Genomic DNA, 19,536 nt, shown 5'->3' on the forward strand with positions numbered 1-19,536 from the left:
CGGTCAGGTCAATGAAGGCTTATGTAGAGTGGCTTTCTCTGCTCCCTGCACTTCTCCTGCAGCTGCCTTAGAGAGAAGACCATGTCAACGGTAGACCTCTCTGTGCGGAATCCGCACTGCTTTTCGGGGTACACCCTCTCAGCAATCTTCTGGAGTCTGCCAAGGATGACGTGAGCGAACAGTTTACCAGTGACACTTAGGAGGGAGATTCCACAGTAGTTGTTGCAGTCGCTTCTGTCTCCTTTGTTCTTATACAATGTTACAATGTTAGCGTCGCGCATATCCTGTGGAACCTCACCCTCTTTCCAGCACAGGCACAGTAGCTCATGTAGGGGTTCCAGGAGTGTGTCCGTGGCACATTTGATTACCTCTGGTGGTATACCATTCTGACCAGGGGCCTTTCCTGCTGCAATGCTGTTGATGGCTCTCTTCAGTTCATCCACAGTCAGTTCTTGATCCAGTTCGTCCATTACTGGTAGGAGCTCAACGGCATCGAGGGCTGCGTCAACCACAACGTTCTCGCATGAGTACAGCTCGGAGTACTGCTCAACCCAGCACTCCATCTGTTTGGCTTTGTCAGCAATGACTTCACCAGATTTGGATTTCAGAGGTGCCATCTTGTTCTGGGTGGGTCCTAATGCTTTCCCCATACCCTCGTACATTCCTCTGAGATTATCAAAGTCGGCACAGGTCTGGATGCTGCTGCATAGCTGGAGCCAGTGGTTGTTGGCACAGCGCCTGGCTGTCTGCTGTACAGTTCTTCTGGCCTCTCTAAGTGCTTGCTGGGTACTCTGGCTCGGTGAGCGTTTGTACTGCAGGAGTGCAGCGTGCTTCGTTCATGCTGTTCGCAGACGATGCTGCTGTAGTGTCTCACACAGAAGACCAGCTTCAAAAACTGCTGGATCAGTTCTCCAAAGCATGCAAGGACTTTGGGCTTACCATCAGCCTCAAGAAGACAAACGTACTCGGTCAGGATGTTGCTGAATCCCCATCAATCAGCATTGACAACTATACGTTAGAGGTCATCCACGAGTTCGTTTACCTCGGGTCCACCATCACTGACACCCTGTCATTGGACACTGAGCTAAATAGGAGGATCGGAAAAGTGGCCACAACTTTGTCCAGACTCAGCAAGAGAGTGTGGAATAACAACAAGCTGTCCACTCACACCAAAATGCAAGTCTACAGAGCCTGCATCCTCAGCACCCTCCTTTATGGCAGCGAGACTTGGACCCTGTATGCCCGCCAGGAAAAGAGGCTGAATGTCTTCCACTTGCGCTGCCTCAGGCGCATCCTTGGAATATCATGGAAGGACAGAGTGACCAACACCGCCGTCCTCGAGCAAGCTGGAATCCCAACTATGCACACCCTCCTCAGGCAGCGTCGACTCTGCTGGCTTGGCCACGTCCACAGGATGAGTGATGGAAGGATTCCAGAAGACATCCTGTATGGTGAGCTAGCCTCTGGCAAAAGACCTCCCGGACGCCCCCGGTTGCGCTACAAAGATGTCTGCAAGAGAGACCTCAGAGAGGTAGACATCGAGCTGGACAACTGGGAAGAACTAGCAGACGACCGCGGCAGATGGAGGCAGGGGTTACACAAGGGCCTTCAGAAGGGCGAGATGAAGATCAGACAGCTAGCAGAGGAGAAGCGAGCGCACAGAAAGCACAATAAGGACTTGCCAGACACCCACTACATCTGCAAGAGATGCAGCAAGGACTGTCACTCTTGTGTGGGTCTTCATAGTCACAATAGACGCTGTAAATGAAGTCCTCAATTGAAACTATAAAGGGCGCAATCCATAGTCTATGCAGACTGAAGGATGCCGCCTACTACTACTACTACTACTACCAGCAAAAGTTATGGGCTTGATATAGAAATCCCTGGATACAATGATATGGCTTGTTATGCAATAAATCATAGTAGATAAGCATAATGGTCTCTTCTGGCCTTAAATCTAGGAATTACAAGATGGCATGGACTCAAATACCAGCAGGGTATAGATGGCACCCAGTTCTATATCTCCTGACCATCTAATGTAAACTGCCTGGTTTATTTCAGCGTAATATATGCATGAATTGCTGCTGGTTGAAGCTAAACCCATGGAAGGTGGAGGAAAAGGAAACATTTAGAAGAGGCAGCTACACTACAGCAGAATTCACTATCACTGTCAGAATATTGAGACTCCTTAGTGCTCACTGCTCAGGATAGGCACTCCAGCTGCTAAACATGCTAAATGTCTTATGTCCTTGTTTCTTAATTTTCTGCCTTTTACATGTTTAATTTTTGTAAATAAAGTGATTTGGTAAGGGTGTTGTTGTCATTTAGCAACCTTAACTGGTGCCTGAAACATAGGTATATGTACTTGTATATTTACAGCTCCCTCAACTTAGAAATCTGGGTTCCTAGGCACACTTTCCACTGTTGAAAGATAAGTTCAAGCAAATTCCTTATTATTTGATCATAAAAGAAAATAACCTATTGATGACTGGAATTAAAGATAGCCCACAATTGTGGGGGGAAAAACATCAAGGCCATACTGAAAGAAGCGGCTTTTGTGCCAGCATCTGCCATTGGGCTGGGGGATGTGGAGGAAGTTATCAACAACCATGGGCTCAGCGCTCGTTGGTGTCTGATGTCTCACTCGCTATTGCCTTCCATCTTCCCCTGTCCAGTGCGCAGAAGCTTCGTTTCTATAGGTTAGTTCCACACCAATCTACTGTATCATCTACCCATTCTCTGTGGGGTCTTTCTCTCCTATTTCAACTGTCCATTATGCTGAATAGCAGGGTCTTGATTTTTCATTCATCGTTCATTCTGCAGGTATGCTCAGAGAGCTGTAATGTCCATTGTATAACCTTCTTCAGTAAGTTCTTTTTTGGCTGTCTTTTCCTTTGTCATTCTTTGTTGGTGACCTTCTGCATCCATCCTATTCTCAGGATCTTTCTATAACAAATCATCTTGAATGTCAATATCCTTCTTTTTGAATCCTTCATTATCACCCATGTCTCACATCCGTACAACATGCTGCTGAATACACACATTTTCAAAATGCTCAGCTTCATTCCTAGGCTAATCACTTTACTTTTCCAGATCTTATCCATTGCCTTCAAACTCACTCTTGCTTTTGCTATTCTAGTTATTTTCTTCTTACAGTCTAGATCATACATTATGTTGCTCCTTCAATACCTGAACTTTTCGTCTCTCGTTCAATCCCATCAACAGTGATCTTCCTTTCTATTTCCTTATCTCCAAATATAATTGTTTTTGTTTTATCAATGTTCATAATCAGTCCATGCTGCTTCCCTTCCTTGTCTAGAACCTGCACTGTTCTTGCTAGTTTCTCTTCATCTTCTTCAGTGATAACTATATCATCCATGAACCTTGAGTTGTTGATTCTCATCCAATGCACAGATATCCCTTCTTCCTCTTCCTTGATCTTGTGTATCGCACTCTCTAGGAGTATGATGAAGATACTCAGTGATATCAGATCTCCTTGGTTTATACCTTTATTTGTTCTAAACCAACTTCCCAATTCATTTTCATTGCTGCCTCCACATTGTCATTGATATCCTTCAACCATGTCAGTCTATCCACTCCAACACCACTCAGGTCACTTTCTCATCTATACTGTCAAATGCCTTCTGAAAGTGGATGAAGCAACTGTAGATGTTCTTGTTCTTTCATCGAGTTTCCTCCACTGTCAATCTTAGTGTCAATATCTGCTATATGGTACTTCTTTCTTTCCTGAATACCACTTGCTTGTCTGCTAGATGTTCCATCTGCCATCTCAGTCTCGTCATCAGTATCATAATCAGCACCTTGCCTAGATGACTTATTAGGGCAATCATTCTGTAGTTCTTGCACACCAGTGTGCTTCCTTTCTTGTATGTTATTACTTGCATGGATCTTGTCCATCCCTTAGGTGCCTTCCCTTCTTTCCAAGCTGTATTACATTGACATTGTATTTCCTGAATCATACTTTCTCTGCCATATTTGATCATTTCTGCCATGATCTTATCATTTCGAGGGCTCTTGTTGTTGCTTAGTTGTTTCATTGGTCTTTCTGCTTCCTCCTTTGAAATATTGGTTTTGCTCTCAATGCTTGGTGGAGATCTCTCTTTCCGGTCTTCAATCAGTCCCTCTGAGACTGTGCTTTCTACAGATGGTACAATATCTCGTCCATCACTGCACAAGCTTCTCCTTGTTCATGAGTGCTTCATCATTCTCATTTTTGATCACTATCTGCTTTGGCTGCCACTTCCTATTACTATTCCTAATCATCTTATACACCTCTCTGATCTTACACTCACTGTAATACCTCTCTATATCTTCACACTACTCCTCTAATAATTCGCTTTATCCTTTCTGGCCACTCATTACCTTGTTGCATTTCACTCTATGCAGCTGTTCCACCCTCTCGGAAACATCCCTTCTGATCTTCAATGGTCTCTTTTCTTGGACCAATTTCAGTGTCTCCTACATAATCCACTTCTTATTGATCATCTTTTCTTCTGGAACAGTCTGCTCAATTGCCTCTTCTATCGCCGTGGCTATCCCTTTGACTCTCTTATCTAGATCTTTCTCTGTTCCCTCATTCCTAATAGTAACAGAGTGCTGCTCTGTACACATTCCCTATTTATGCCTTACCACATCTCTTCTTTTCTTAAACTGTGTTTTATGCTTTCTCTTGAGTTTCATCTTGATGCTCACAATACTAGAGGTTGGTCTGAGTCTATACCCGCTCCTTGGAAAGTTCAGCACTGCTGTACTGATGTTACCCATCTTCTTATCAAGATCATGTCTAGCATGTTCTTGGACTTCCCTTCATTCGATCGCCATGTCCACTTCCTACAGTCCTTCCAATCTTGTGTTGCAGATCATCTCATGTTGCATAGCAAACTCTAGTAGTTTCTTGCCTTGTTCATTTCTTTCTCTGTATCCAAACCTTCCCGTGACTTTCTTCCAACCTTCATTATCTGTTCTGACCTTCATGTTCCAATCTCCTCCAATGACCAACATATCTCTCAATCTGCTCATAGAGAAAATATTCTAGAGATGCAATATATGCATTTATTTATTCAGATTCATGCAACTAATGTGTGGCTGTGTGGCCCACTATTTCTAGTGGGAGCAAGGGTGGATGCTGAGAACACATGCAAGATTTATTGTATGATGGAAAGAGAAGTGTATATGTAACACAAGGAAAAACCTCTTTTTGACATTTGAACAAAGTAGTGATTACCTGGAAAACTGATCCCAACAAATGGCTCTAAGCTTCCTTGAAGATTTTTGGCTATGAAGGGGCTTTAGTAATTGGCCCTGGCTTTTTGCTTTGCTATTCATAGGGATAGGACAGTTGCTGAAATTCAAGACCATTACATGATGTCCTTTTGCAGAGCCTAGCTCTGGGTCACCAGCACTTTCTCCAAATTTCTTTTTGCCTAAGATAGATCCAGCTCTTTGTCACCATGTTTTTCTTCTGTGCTCAAATTCCCCTGTCTAGAATTTCCAAACACCCGAATATATACAGACGAAAGCTTCCTGTAAAGTCACCATGGCAACTTTGATGTCACCTCCAGAATGACTTTATGCTGCTTTCCTGTCCAGTTTATTTACAGGAGTATCCCCAGTAAATTGACAAGTTAGGACAACTGCTTTCTGGCCATATGTTTACAGATAATATATGTGCCACGCACAGTGATCCTACAAGATGCTACAGGTCTCTGCTTTATGTCCTGCGTTTCCACTTGGAAGTTGAAAGTACTTTAAATTTCAGTTACTGCATGAACTGGATCTGTGAGATAAGCTAGGCCCTTTGAATTCATATTCCAAAAACTGAAGAGTTAAGTTGTTCAAAGGCAAAACCTTTCCACACACACTCCACACAAACGGAAGATAAGTGGAGGGAGTCTCCTTCACTGTGCCTGAAGAGTCACACACTGCAACTCTACGAAGAACTAGATTCAAATCCAACAGGTAAAGGAACGTTCTCCCCAGAAAGTGTGTGTCTAAAACAGAACCTAAACATCAGCCTCAGTGAGACTGTTTGTTTTCATGGATGCACTGGCAGAGCCTGTGCTCCCTTATGTGTTGGTGGAAAAGTGTATTCTAGTGCGGGTGCTGCTGTGGTCCATACTGGCTATCTTTCTATGCGGCTCTCTGCATTTAAGGCAGGATAGTGAGATAACATTTAAAATGTAAGATTTTGAATATCAGTGATATGGGAATGACATATCCCATATGGGATCTGGGAGTGACATTCGTGTTTGTGAGCACTTTAGAATTCCTAGGTGCTGTGGTGTTCAGGTACAGGTTTTAAAATGTGATGAGATACTGGTCTGAATTTCGATGAAGGAGATTTGTGTGTTGAGACTTTATTCTCAGAATAGTTTTTTATGCCCTCAAAATTTCTAAGAGTTTCCTGCTTCCTTTTTTTTTGGGGGGGGGGGGGCGGGGGAGGTCCCAACGGAGACACAGGCTTGATGCAGCCTTAATTTCTGAGCCATTGCCAATGTCTCTGTAATATTCTGTAGATTAGTAGTGATGTGACTAAAACACAGAAGAAAATAATATTTTTGTAAACACTATCAGTTTACTTGAAAGTATGGAATATTTACCTCAGACTAACCCTTATCTGAGGGTCTTTTTACACCCTGTACTCCCAGTTTTTCTCTGGTGTATTTCTACTGTAAATTCCTTTAGTGAATATTTTTTGTGAGTACTTTTGGTTTCTATAGTTCAACCACTTGTACAGTTGAGAAATATCACAAGTGTGAAATGTCTGATTGAACCTCCAGAGTGCCTGATTTACTTTTGTGCAGATATATCTGAAAAATTAGGACTGTTGTTTACAGAATGAGGTTTAATAAGAACTTTTAAATGATTCTCATTTAACTGTGGCTGACAGAAGATGCAAGTCCCAGAGCTGGCTCAGACAACAGTGTAAAGACAGTCAGATTGTTCTCCTCTAATTCACTAATAGTAGTGCATTAAAATTGGAAATTTCAAGGCACATGCTGCAGAGAGTAAAGCATGTTTAAGGAAGGGCAGGTTATCTAGAACCTCTCTGACTTTGAAATGCTAAATATCTTGTTTTCTTTTCTACCCATATTGCAGACTCATCAGGCCATGAGACAAAACAAATGTGTTTTATGAAATTTATCATATAGTGCAGAAAGTACACATATACTGAGGAATGAATTAGATGAAAAGATTAATAAAATTTACAAAAACTATTTCTAATTTTTCATTATACTTTCATCTGTCAGAATGCTTTCTGCACTGCCTGAATTACCTTTGATAGATTCAACTGATATTAAGGAAAGTCTTATAACTAATCCTTTCATTTATATTGAACTTTGCAAGCAGTAACGCAGAATTTTAATTTAAATTGCCTTTTTATATCATAGCAAAGAAAACACAGCTAACTATCTAAACACAAATTACACGTTTTTCTCATTCATACGGTAGGCTTTGCTTTAGGGAAAAAAAAGTTTTTCTTTAACGAAAGCAAACTGATTACTATGTTTCAAAGCATTTGGGTTATTTGAGTTTGTTTACTGATAATCTGGTATCAGAATTTGGACTGGATACTTGTATCAAAGTCCAACAGTAGCAGAAACATAGCAATGGAAGCATGGTATCTAAAATTGTGATATTTGATATTTATGCTTTTCCCTTACTTTCAATCTCCACACTCTCTGCATGCCTCCCTGCCTCCCAGAAGATCCACATCCACAGACAGGCTGTCTTTGCATCTTGACTTTCCAAGTTGCCCTTGACCCCATACAAGGCCAATTTCAAGGAATACCAGGGACACAAATCATCTTCCCCTTTAGTGTGTCTTCCTCAAGATGATTCGGGAAGGAAAAAACCTGGATGAATCTGAGGTGGCACTACTCAGTAAATAGTAACAGAGAGAAAGCTGTGCTAGTCTGTATACTGTCAAAACTAAAAAGCAGTAAAGTAGCACTTTAAAGACTAACAAAATAATTTATTAGGTGAGCTTTCATGGGACAGACCCACTTCTTCAGACCATAGCCATACCTGAACAGACTCAAATTCTGTGCCATTAAATGAAAAAGGAAACCACAGCATAGTTTCTTGGACAGCAATTAATAACATTATTGGAAGATATTTAATTTAAAAATGTTGGATTGTAACTTAGCAATTTATTTAAAACTTATTCTGTATGGTTATTTATCTTTAATTTTTTTCATGGACCTCCTGCAACACCCTCATGGACCCCCCAGAGGTTTGCAGATCGCAGGGTTGGGAACCACTGCTGTAGTGCATTTTTCTTGAGGGGACCCCCTCAGGTCAGGCCAGTGTTCCCTCTAAGCTATGCACTTGTATGGCCACTCAGGAGAGATTCAAATACTGCTCAGATGACCAACAGAAAGCCCACATTTAGAAACGTGTTTCTATTGGTGGTACACACAGAGCAGGTCCTATGGGCGGGTGAGCTGGGCCAAGTGCCTGGGCCTACCAGTTTCAAGGAGCCACCAAAATGGACCAGGCCATGCTTGCAGGTGCTTGCCGGGAGGGGCAGGGCCACAGCTGAGCAGCCTGGTGGCCGGGGTGCAGCAGGGCCCGGCGGGAGAGTGCACCCCCCGCTCTCCCTGTGGGACGGTGCAGCAGCCATTAGGGTGCACCTGCTGCCCACTCCCACCAGGTTCCTCCCATTTACCTGGGGCCACCAACTGATTAGGTCCGGCCCTGGGTGCACATTCATATAGGCTTTGGTGCACATAAAAATTATTCCAGACTGGGATGGAAAAATACTCATATAGAAATAAATAAATAGGGGGAACATTACCTCAGCCCAAAATCATCCTCCACAGGTTAAAAAGAAAAGCAAACACATAAAACGGCATTAGAGGACTTCCTGAGGTGGTCGTTTACTGCTACTTTGTGCCAAGAGGTTGTATACGAAAGGCAAATATTGTGGGTCCTCCCTCACCTCCCGATTTCTCTAACCAACTGGATTTAGGTCTTCATTTGAGTCCCATCGCTTCTGGCTCTTCATGGACTTCTTTACTTTTTATGACTGTTTTGTGAGGTTTTGGCCATAATTTCCTCTTTCTCCAATAGGTGTGAGAACTCTGGTCATTTTGCTGTGCTGGCAAGCCTCCTCTTTCCTGAAGACAAAGTATTCCTATTCTCTTGCCTTGGTGGGGTGTATGCGGTTTTTGTGCCAAAGAGATCACTCCTTTCCACATTGTAGTCATATATTCTATCAGACTTTGCTTCAAGTTTGAGGCAGAAAAGGGTGTATTGCCAATATTTCAGAGGAACTGTTTGAATTCTGTCCTCATAGAGCAGCAGTATTTAGCAAATAAAAATCTTGGTAAGTTCTTGTTGGTCTCTGAAGTGCATTAAGGCATACAACTCTGAAACTTTCTAGCCAGTCATTAGCATTATGTTTTCTCTACCAGCTGTTGCTCCCTGACAGACTTAAAGGCAAGGACCTTGTGGACAAATTGTGCAAAGGCGTTCTGTGCATATGGTCACAAAATGTTATTAGGTTTAACATGTGGTCACATTCATCTTGGGAAGAAATCATGCCTGTCTATCTAGGGGGGGAAAAATCCAAAACACAGAGAGCCTCTCTTACGGGGAGAAACGCCTGTGTAGAAATAACGCTGAAACTGTCACCAGGAGTAGCGGTAGATTATTTTTTTTAATTAATTTGTCCTGTTATACGGAAAATACAAGGGTCGATATTCTCAGTAGCATATTGCATGCTTATCAGGTGACAGAGGACTCTGCACTGGTGCATAAAGTACTGTTGTGCTCATACCTGGAATACTGGGCCATCTTTTTCTCTGATGGGAAGCTTTCTAGATTTCAGCAATTACTCCAGGGAAGCATGGGGTTCTGTACTAGACAACTAATTTTCAGAAATAGAGTTCTGAGGCAGTAGTTCATAATAAAACAAGCTATAAGGAAGCAACCTAAGGAGGCAATGGTTAATTCGACAGATACTTGAAGACAAAAACATTGAGGAGGTATAAATAGAACTAAGAGGATAAAAAGCATTGAGAAGAAAATTGTAAGTTATGTATCAAGAACAGTTTTCTGACAATGAGATGTATTAGCCTGTAGAATAATTTTTAAACTGCATCGTGCATGGTACATTTCAAACTTGACTGCTGAAAACACTTATAAATGTAAAGTAAAGGTAATTCTGCACTGATAGCATGATTACGAAGTTGAACATACCAGTTGTCATCTAAGAGTCCATAAAATGTGAATGCTTTGGGGTGAATGGACCTCTTCTGTAGAACAATTTGTTAAAATAAGGAGCCACAATATTTCTTTCATGTGGTTTATTCGCAGTTACATAGTTAACTCAATAACTTCAATATATTGTTTTTCTTCTTCCTTAAATCAAATAGGCCAGCTTGTTTTTAGCATATATGTGTCTCATGATTACTAACAATGCTTGATCTACATAAGATGACATTAAAAAAGAAGCAGGCAGACTATTCTTTACTACACTATAAGATTAAATGATGCAGATGCAAGATGCCAAAAATGAATATAAAGTGAATAATGGGTGTTCAAAGCACTTGATTTTCCTGCAATTTATAAGATATGATAATTGCTGCAATTTAAGATTAAAAAGCTATTCCTATTCATTTGAACACGAATGTCTCCTTTTTTGGCAGTCTACTAAGCTGAAGCTTACAAGGGGCTTTTAAAAAATAATCTATGTAGTGTTTGAAAGGTATGTGGAAAATGCAGGTTCTCAGTGTGCAGCCATTGCTTGTGGAGAGTGTAGCCACAAGGAGAGAATTGAACCCATTTTAAATGCATCTACAGCCAGCACTGGTATGACAAAGAGTTGACACTGCAGCACAGAGCATGGGAAACCAAAAAAGTGGGGACCTGCATGGAAGGAAGATGAGTGGAAGTTGGAAAACAGGAACAAAATAGATGTGACTCTCACATTGCTCTGAGTATGTTAGAAAACGCACTGTGTAGCAGATAGGTTTTAATGTATTAGTATTATTTTTGGAACCAGGAAGGTTTCTCTGCACAAAGGCAAGACAGAGTGCATCTCTTCCATGAGCTATGCCAGTTTGAGTGACAGTGTTGTGATGGTGGCTATAGTGGGATCTTTAACCATGTTGCACGCCATACTCAGGGCAAGTGTCCACTCTCTCCATCTGACAACTGCTCTTTCTCCTCTCAGGCAATGGCAGAGGGTGACTATAGAAAAAGAGAGATCTTGTAGGTGTCAGGTGGCTGTGCTGACTTGATGGCTTTTCCTAGGAAGTTGGATAAAAGGGTAACAATGGTGAATGGGGTTTCTGAATGGGAGGGTCTTCCTTTGCTGGTTTGGCAGGAGTGTCTTGCACTCTCCCTTTAGGATAAGGGGTGGCGGCTCCTGGCCTTAAGGCTTGGTTAATGAAGAAATTCTGGGGCATGAATAGATTCTCCTCTCCTCCTTTCTTCCTTAGGCAGGCAGACTGCCTCTGGTAGCTGGTGCTGATATATAGCTCTTCCTCCCCCCGAACACATGCAATGGCTTAAAAATCATAGGCTCGTCTTTATTCTGTGCTCCGTGAAGTGCTTTCATATTCAGGAACTGTAATAATAAATATGTTTGTTGGTTTGTGTTTCCTTGGCAGGCAGACTCCCAAAGTGGTGTGAGGTTGGATTTCATATGGTTGGCTTGTGCTTTCGTTCAAAAGTTGCTTTCTCAAACTTTGTTGTTTCTAAAAATGAAGTGTCATGTTGATTTTGTCCTCTGTTAGGTTCAAATCACATTTTGTTTCATCTCATTTGTGCATTTGTTGTGCTTGAGAATATTTTTCATTCCCTACTGTCTGGACAATATAACTAATAAATGGGTATTACCAACGATACCTGTGTGAATGCAATGGATTATGTCTGGTTTTAGGGAAAAATCCTGTTATACCTTCCATAATTTCATGAGCATAATGTCATGGATGACCAGAGGATTACCTCAAAGATGACAGTGTTGATCTGATCTTCCCCATTTACACTTAAGTAAATTCGTCTACCAGAGAGTAGTTGTCTGTAGAAATATATTTAACCCCCCAAAGTCAAGTATAATTGCCTTTAAAGGCTCTCCTTATATGGTTTTGAAATCATAGGCACAAGTAGTAAATCATAGCTGCAAAGATTTATCTTAGTTGGTAACAGAAATCTCTTCTAGAGAAAATCACTTTGGTGACTTTCTCATTCTTAATTATTGAGCAAACATCAGAGGCCAGGAACTTAATCTGGTAGATTTCGAACAAGTAGGTTCTTTTAACACCTATAGTACAATGCTCAGAATTGTAAAAATAAATGAGTCACTTTAATTGTTAGCATCTTCATATAGATGTTGTTTCATAAATTGTGAAATAAACTTGTGATCAGATGTGGCACTGGCCATATATCTGATGGGTGTGAAAGAAATGACTGTGGTCCAAGCGTTAAAATGTACAATAAGTCATAACCAAATTTTCTGCCTTTTTTATGGTTTTCTCATTTTCTCTTAACTCTGTAGTTTTCTTCCCACATATTGAACACACAGGGACATAGCTTTATTGCAGCATCTCCAGCTGCATTCAGAAAGAGAGAGGTGAAATTTAAGCAAGGAGTATTTGTTAATTTTTTTCCACCCATTTTATTTAAAAACACTTTATAAGTTCTACATATGTAGTACTTATTTAAATGACTTTGCTTCACAGAAGTTGATCCAGTAAAAGATATTAGTTCACCATTTTCTGTCTTCTTTTTCTGAGAGAGAAAATAAGTTGATGCCAAAGGCACTACTCTCAGAGCACTGAGATACAGAGACATTCTAAACCAACATTGTTTGATATTGAGGTTTGTGTATTTGGATTCTGTTCATTCCTTTGGGAATTATACTGTTATGAATACATGTCCATCAGTATGGTCTAGTGCCAGTTACAGGTTGGGAAAGTTACTGGGGTTTGCTTTGAAATAGTTGAGCTGCATGGAAATGAAACACGCCTTGCAGATTTTGGAAAAGTTCCAAGGTAGTTTTCCATCTGAAGGTTGCTGGAGGAGCCACAGGCTTGGAAAGCCATACATGGCCACTTTAATTAGACTTCAGTCTTTTGGGGAATAACCCCAGGAGCAGATGCAGCAGAGGGTGTAGTGTGTTGATTGTTAGCAGAGCTCCAGTTATTTCCTTCAGTCTGTAGGAGCTTGCGTACCGGACTTGATCAGCAATGCTAGGGTTCTAGCTTAACAACGTGGTGATCTTAAGAGGTATGAATTGTAAAGACACTAGAAACTACACAAGATGTGGTTGGTCTTTGGCTACGAAAACAAAGAAATCAGGACTTCTTCAAGGGTCCCTACTGGACCTGGATATAAGGAAGGTGAAATGAGATTACCAGAGCCAAGCCCGGGGAAAGGAACTGGCTGGCCCATGTAGGATATTGACCCTCCCTGTATGCTTAGGGAAGTGGAGTAATTTATACTCTATATCTTCTGGAAGGATCTCATTCTCACTTTCATATCCATCAAAGAACAGCAGCACCCATTGTCCCACCCATAAGGTAGGACTAAGACTGGGTTTTTATGATCTGCCTTTGGTATTGAGCAAGTCACTTTTTTCTTTTGGTGCTGGGAAGGATTTTTTCCCCCACAGCGGCCCATCTGAGATGGGGTGCGTTTTGCCTCCCCCTTAAATGGGTCAGGGCCCTGTTCAGGGAGGTGAGGAGGTTAGGTCAGGATGACACTCTTTAGTGGGTAGAAGGTATGGGAGATGTGCGATGCGGGTACTCAGTACAGATAAATGGGAGTGGGAAATGGATTTAAGGAGAAGCATCCTTTAAAGAAGCTGCAGAAAGGGGGTTGGGGTTCCTAACATCTGGTACAACTACGAGGTGACTCCTAATTTTTTCTGCACTCTTCTGCAAATGAAAATGTCCCAGTAGTTCCTTGGGGCTGGACTGAGAAGAGAAAGAGGAGTAAAGGCACTTTGAAGTAGCACGGGCACTTCAAAGTGCGTGTGGCTACATGCATGTCAGCACTTCATTAGGCTGATTCTCCCCTGCGGCAACTTCGAAGTGCTGCGTATTCACCACAGTAATTCATTAGTAATCTCCTATCTCCCTGATCAACATGCCCCCTTTGAAGTTGGGGGCAAGTGTAGATCCAGCCAGAGTGTATTTAAATGTACAGTGTTTCTTAAGACTGAGCCAGTTACTTATGAAGCTGATGGTTGGAAGTCTCAAATCTTACAAAATCTGTGTTAATTCAGTAATTGCTTTTGAATAAAAGTTTGCTAGAAAGAAGGAAAGAACAACATTAGGTGATATAAACCAGACGTGTCAAAATACAGAACATTTTTCTTTCAGCTTATGTGCATTTTGGGAGACCCTGATGGCTATAGGACCAGATTAAAACAAAACAGATTAATAGTTTAGTACTTTAGGGGCTCTGTAAATGGAAACACATATGAGTTGAATATGTGCTAGGATAGGTGTTATTCTTGATGTCTATCTGTAATGTAACACAACTTTATGGAAGCTCTGTTTGTTGTATGGTTTCCTAGCCACATATTTGGGAATCTGGTTACATAGAAATGCTGAACATGCATATGCCCCTTCATACTTTGACTTTAGGCCTTAGAGTGTAGTTTTGTTTAAAAAAGCTATATTTGTAAGCTGCATTTTTTACAATAAAAAGATTGTGCTATAGTACTTGTATGAGGTAAACTGACAGTTACAAGTTCTGCTTTATACCAGGCAAATATTTGTAATAAAAAGAATATAAAGCAACCACTGTGCACTTTGTATTCTGTATTGTAGCTGGAATCAATGTATTTGAAAATGTAGAAAAGCATCCAAAACATGTAGAATAAAGTTAAATTCATATTCTGTTATTGTTTAACAGTGCAATTAAAATAATGATTAATCATGACTATTTTTCCAAGTGTTTGACAACCCTATAAGGAACTATCAGCTTGTTGACATATTTGCACTGCAATTTGGGTTTATTTATCACCATTCAAAGCACAATTGTTGATTCCTTACAAGGAAATGAAACCTCAGAAGGAATGAAGGTTTTAATATGCAAGAGAAGGAGTGAGGAAATCTGGTTGCAATTACCAGTTTCTTACCTGTTGTGCTTCACTAAATACAGATGATGATGATTTCACTTACCTATCACCATGATAAGTGTGATAGGACGACTTAAACAGCATTGAAACATTAGTTATTGCTTGTAAAATGCATTGAGCTCTTCAGATAGTATGTTGGTAATAATGCTTTACATCTGCACTACAACACCCACGTTGCAAAGGTTACCTCTTCCCCCAATGGAAATTTGATGTGTGTGTCTGTGTGGTTAGAATAAGTACAAAACTTCCTTTTGCACAAAGGAAACCCAACTGGAAGTACAGCCATTGTATTGTTTTATAAGTTCCCCTCAAAGCCGTACATGAAAAATGTCAGTTTCTGGTTTCCAGAGACAGGAAAATATGTAGTGCTGTTGTTTTTGTTTGTGCATGTCAGAACGCTTTCTCGAGTTCATTGAAAAAGTACAGTGCTCTTCTATGCCCCAATGTAATAAGGATCAACACTTATTTTCACATTCATATGGTATTCTTCAAATATTAGAAATATTTCTGAAGAGGAACTTTTAAAGCAAACTTTCACAGATGGGTTTTGGTATGATGTCAACAGACCTGACCTTTCAATCTCTAGTGCAAATGGTGATAAAAACCTACCCTGTCTAATCTGCCTGCAAATAGCTGTAGCTTCACTGATTTAGTCTAATCAAAAGAACAAGCCCAGAGGGGTTTAAAGGATTTCTTGCTGTTGCCGTTGCCATTAATTTAATTGCTAAAGTACAGTGAACTATCAGGGAGTACAGTAAATGTTTGGATCTGCAGGGAGATAAACAGCTGAAAATCCAGGAAAAAAATCCCAAAGCAAACAGGGTTTTCTCAGCAATTAGTCTCGTCTTGCAATGTGTTCTTAAAACAGTTCCCTTGGACCTGACTTGAGTTATCGTCTGCCGTTCCATGTGATGTGCCGCTAGTTATTTTGACATGTCCTGCAGTAGCTCCGATGAGTGGGATGGGAGTTAGCAGAACCCTGAAAGATAACTTGTGTCACTAGCACACGTGGGAGTAATTATGACAGTTTCATCATCTGCCTTGCTGCTTCCATCCGCCTCCCTTTTAAGGTTGTATTTTGAGCAAGGCTTCTTCACTAAGGATATATTCTCAAGGTGGGTTGCTGGCATTCTAATCATGTTTAAAACTAATTACTACGGTGGGATGGTGCTAAAGTACTAGATGGGCATAAAGGACTGATGAAGCAAGAGAAAAAGGACTGCTTATATAATGGAAAATGCCCTTAACCTTAAGGGTATGAACTGATTTCAGCTTGGAGAACATTTCTGAATTTTAATGTTTTTTGTGGTGCTTCTCAAAGCAATAAAAAGTGCTTTACAGTTGCTTTCTTCCAATGTCAGTGAGACTGAAGGGATAATAATAAAAAATGAGTGTTAGCTTTCAGGATACCAAGGTGTGACTACAAAAATGCAGCCTCAGAGACTTTTTTATTTGCATGATTAATATTAAAAAAAAATTATGGCTTTGGCTACAGACGTGAGAATTTTTTTTTTAATCAAGAAGAGGAGAAATAATCATTTAAAGCAAAAATGTTCCCTTTAAAAAGCTGAGAGCTTTTTTTCAGCAGGATTGGGAACTAGCACCTTGAACAAGGTATGGGGGTTGATGAACTGTTTCATTTAGTAAAAGCGAAGTAGTGCGAGCCTCAGCCAAATAGACGATAAACAAAATCCCTTTCATTAAGTTAGAGTTTACATTGCTCTCTCCCTCCTTCCCATCTCAACCCCACCATGCCTCTTATCCTAGCTGACATCCAGCTTGCAGTCTTAGTCCAGGTCTAACTAAACAGGAAGTTCCAATTAAGAGACGTAATTCCAGCCACATTACTTACATAGCTGGAGTCAATGTACCTTAATTTGAGCATCTGCTCTGTCTCCACTGCAGGAGGTTGAATGCTCCCATCAACTTCCTTTACGCCTTATGATGGGCTGGAGTGTCAGTGCTGATGAGAGCGTCCTGTGAGTTTGATTTAGTGCAACCCTACCAGGCTCGCTAAAACGAATTTGGGAAGATTGCAGCAGTGGCGATCTTCCTGGTAGTGAAAAGGCACCCTTGGAAGCCTGACTGGCAGCCCCCTCAGGCTGGCTGTCGCAATCATGCTTGTAGGGGTTGAAGCCTGTGCCTGGATTAAAATCTCCAACTGCCCTATGACCCATTTTACTGCTGAAAAAATAAACTTCAGAACACAATACCCTGGGAGTTGTGGGAGTACTTCTGGGTTTCTGAAGTATTTGAGGTATTTAATAGGATTGAATAAGATGTAAATGTGTGTTTCATATATTAATGCAACTTCCTTTTACAGACATATAGTGAGAATTTAAATGCTACATTGTGTTCTGCAGTGCAAGTACAGGAGAACCCCGGTTATCCAACTTTCTCTTAACCAGTCCTCTATATTATCTGATGCGCTGGCCCTGATTAGACAGCCCTACGGCAGCCAGCCCGCTCTACCAGCCCATGGCAGCTGGCTCAGGCAACCATCCCACTGCAGGTGGTCCCTCTCTGGCCGCCCTGGGCAGCTGGCCCCACATCAGCCAGCCTGGGCAGCTGCCCCACTGCAGGCGGTCCCTCTCTGCCAGTCCTGAGCAGCCGGCCCTATGGCAGCCAGCCCAGGCAGCCCCTCTGCTGCAGGCAGCCCCTCTCCAGCCAGCCTGGGCAGATGCCCCGCAGCAGTCAGTCCCTCTCTGCCAGTCCTGGGCAACCGGTCCTGCCAGGGCAGCTGGGTCTGTCATGGCAACCAGCCCCTCAGCAGCTAGTGCTGCTGCTGCTGCAGGTTCCAGTAAACAAATTGCTCTCCTTTGTAGCAATACATCTGAGTGGCTTTAGGAACTACAATAGAAACCACATTATGTGACCATCCTTTGATCCCATTTGGGTCCGATAAATGGGGTTCTCCTGTAAGTACTTAAAAGAGATCACAACTCGCAAGGAAACTGTAAATGCCAAGTTTTGGCATGTACCCATTTCAGAAACTCTTAATGTGATTGCATTTCACCTTTCTACTTTTGAAACATCATTTTATCCCTGACAGTTCTGTCAATCATCCATGGAAGTCGGGGATCTGCCATTTACTCCCTCTTCCCTCAGGTTCACAAAACAAGTTGGCTTTCACATTGGAGGAGATTCATTGTTCTCATCTGTGCTTGATGGCAGCTCTGGTGGCTAGTGTTTTGTAAATTTTGCTCAAGTAGCCCATAGTCCAAGTGTGATCGCTAGAGATGGAGGTAATGGCTAGGAGTTAAATTTGCTGCCTCTCAGTGCTCTGACCTCTGCCAGTATGGGTATTAGTTGGATTCAGAATTCAGATTTTTCATCAACAGCTGAGCCCTTTTGATAATCCTTATGTTCATTGTACTGTGCTTAATTTCATGTGGAGTAAAGGATGACTGTTCCATTGTCTAACTTACTCAAGAGGTAGCCAAGTACCAAACACTCATTCTTGGAAATCAGTAGTTTAGGCTGGTTCCTTCCCAGGACCATGAATGTCACTAGATAATATGCATTGGCTTTACAACAAATGTTAATGTTTTCTTCTTTGCAAATTCTTCATGATGACTGGCTTATGGAGCAGAATACCTTGTACTGTTCCAAAGTACTTTACGCTTCTTTGTCCATGGTGTTACAGAACGAGGGAAAGCATCATCAACTTGCTTGTTACTGAGGCGAAGATATGGAGGATGGTATAAGAGTCAAGGGACAGATTTGTAATGATACTTAAGTGCCTAAACCCATTGGTTTTTAAAATAGTGATCCACAGCCTATCCGTCTGACTGCCAGCACTGATAGGTTTGGGGACAAGAACAATATGTCATGTACCGTTTAAAAAATATCAGTGTGCCCCAGATCCATGGAAGAGTACTTGGATTTTTTTGGTTTTTATTTGTATTTATTTAATTTGTGCTGTGCTTTTTACCAGGAGAATGTATCTATACAGTGCATTGCAATCCAGAACTATAATATCAGTAACTTAAAAGCGATCAGGTGGAGAAGTAAGAAAATTTAAACAGAGCCCCCAGAAATTAAAAAAATTAGCTTGCTCAGGCATATAGTAATTAAACTGTTCATGACTGCATGTAATTACATCATTATGTACACAACCCTGTTTCTGTAATTTGGACCATTGGAGGGCAAAGTGTCAGAGTCTCTGTAATGATGTTTAATTCCGTTTTAATGTTTTCTAAAGGGATTGCTTTGAGTTCATTTTCAAACTACGAAACTTTAAAAAGCTCTTCACATTCTGAGAGCCGCGTATGTATAGCTACTTTGCCTAAGTCAGTTAAGAAATATAAGGATTAGCTTGTCACAAATTTTGATTATTTTGAGTGTCTGCTTGTGACAGAATAGGAAAGAATGATACTATATTCTCTAAGTATTTGTATAAGTGCTAAATCATC

The 19,536-nt window shown here is 41.2% G+C and overlaps 1 protein-coding gene across 9 annotated transcripts in view; it reads left to right on the forward strand.

Annotated features, from left to right (window-relative positions):
• Nucleotides 1-19,536, forward strand: part of FHIT (fragile histidine triad diadenosine triphosphatase) — a 1,117,930-nt gene that overhangs the window by 490,933 nt on the left and 607,461 nt on the right. The window lies entirely within an intron of this gene.

Source organism: Carettochelys insculpta, chromosome 11 (genome assembly GCF_033958435.1).
Source record: "Carettochelys insculpta isolate YL-2023 chromosome 11, ASM3395843v1, whole genome shotgun sequence".
NCBI lineage: Eukaryota > Metazoa > Chordata > Testudines > Carettochelyidae > Carettochelys > Carettochelys insculpta.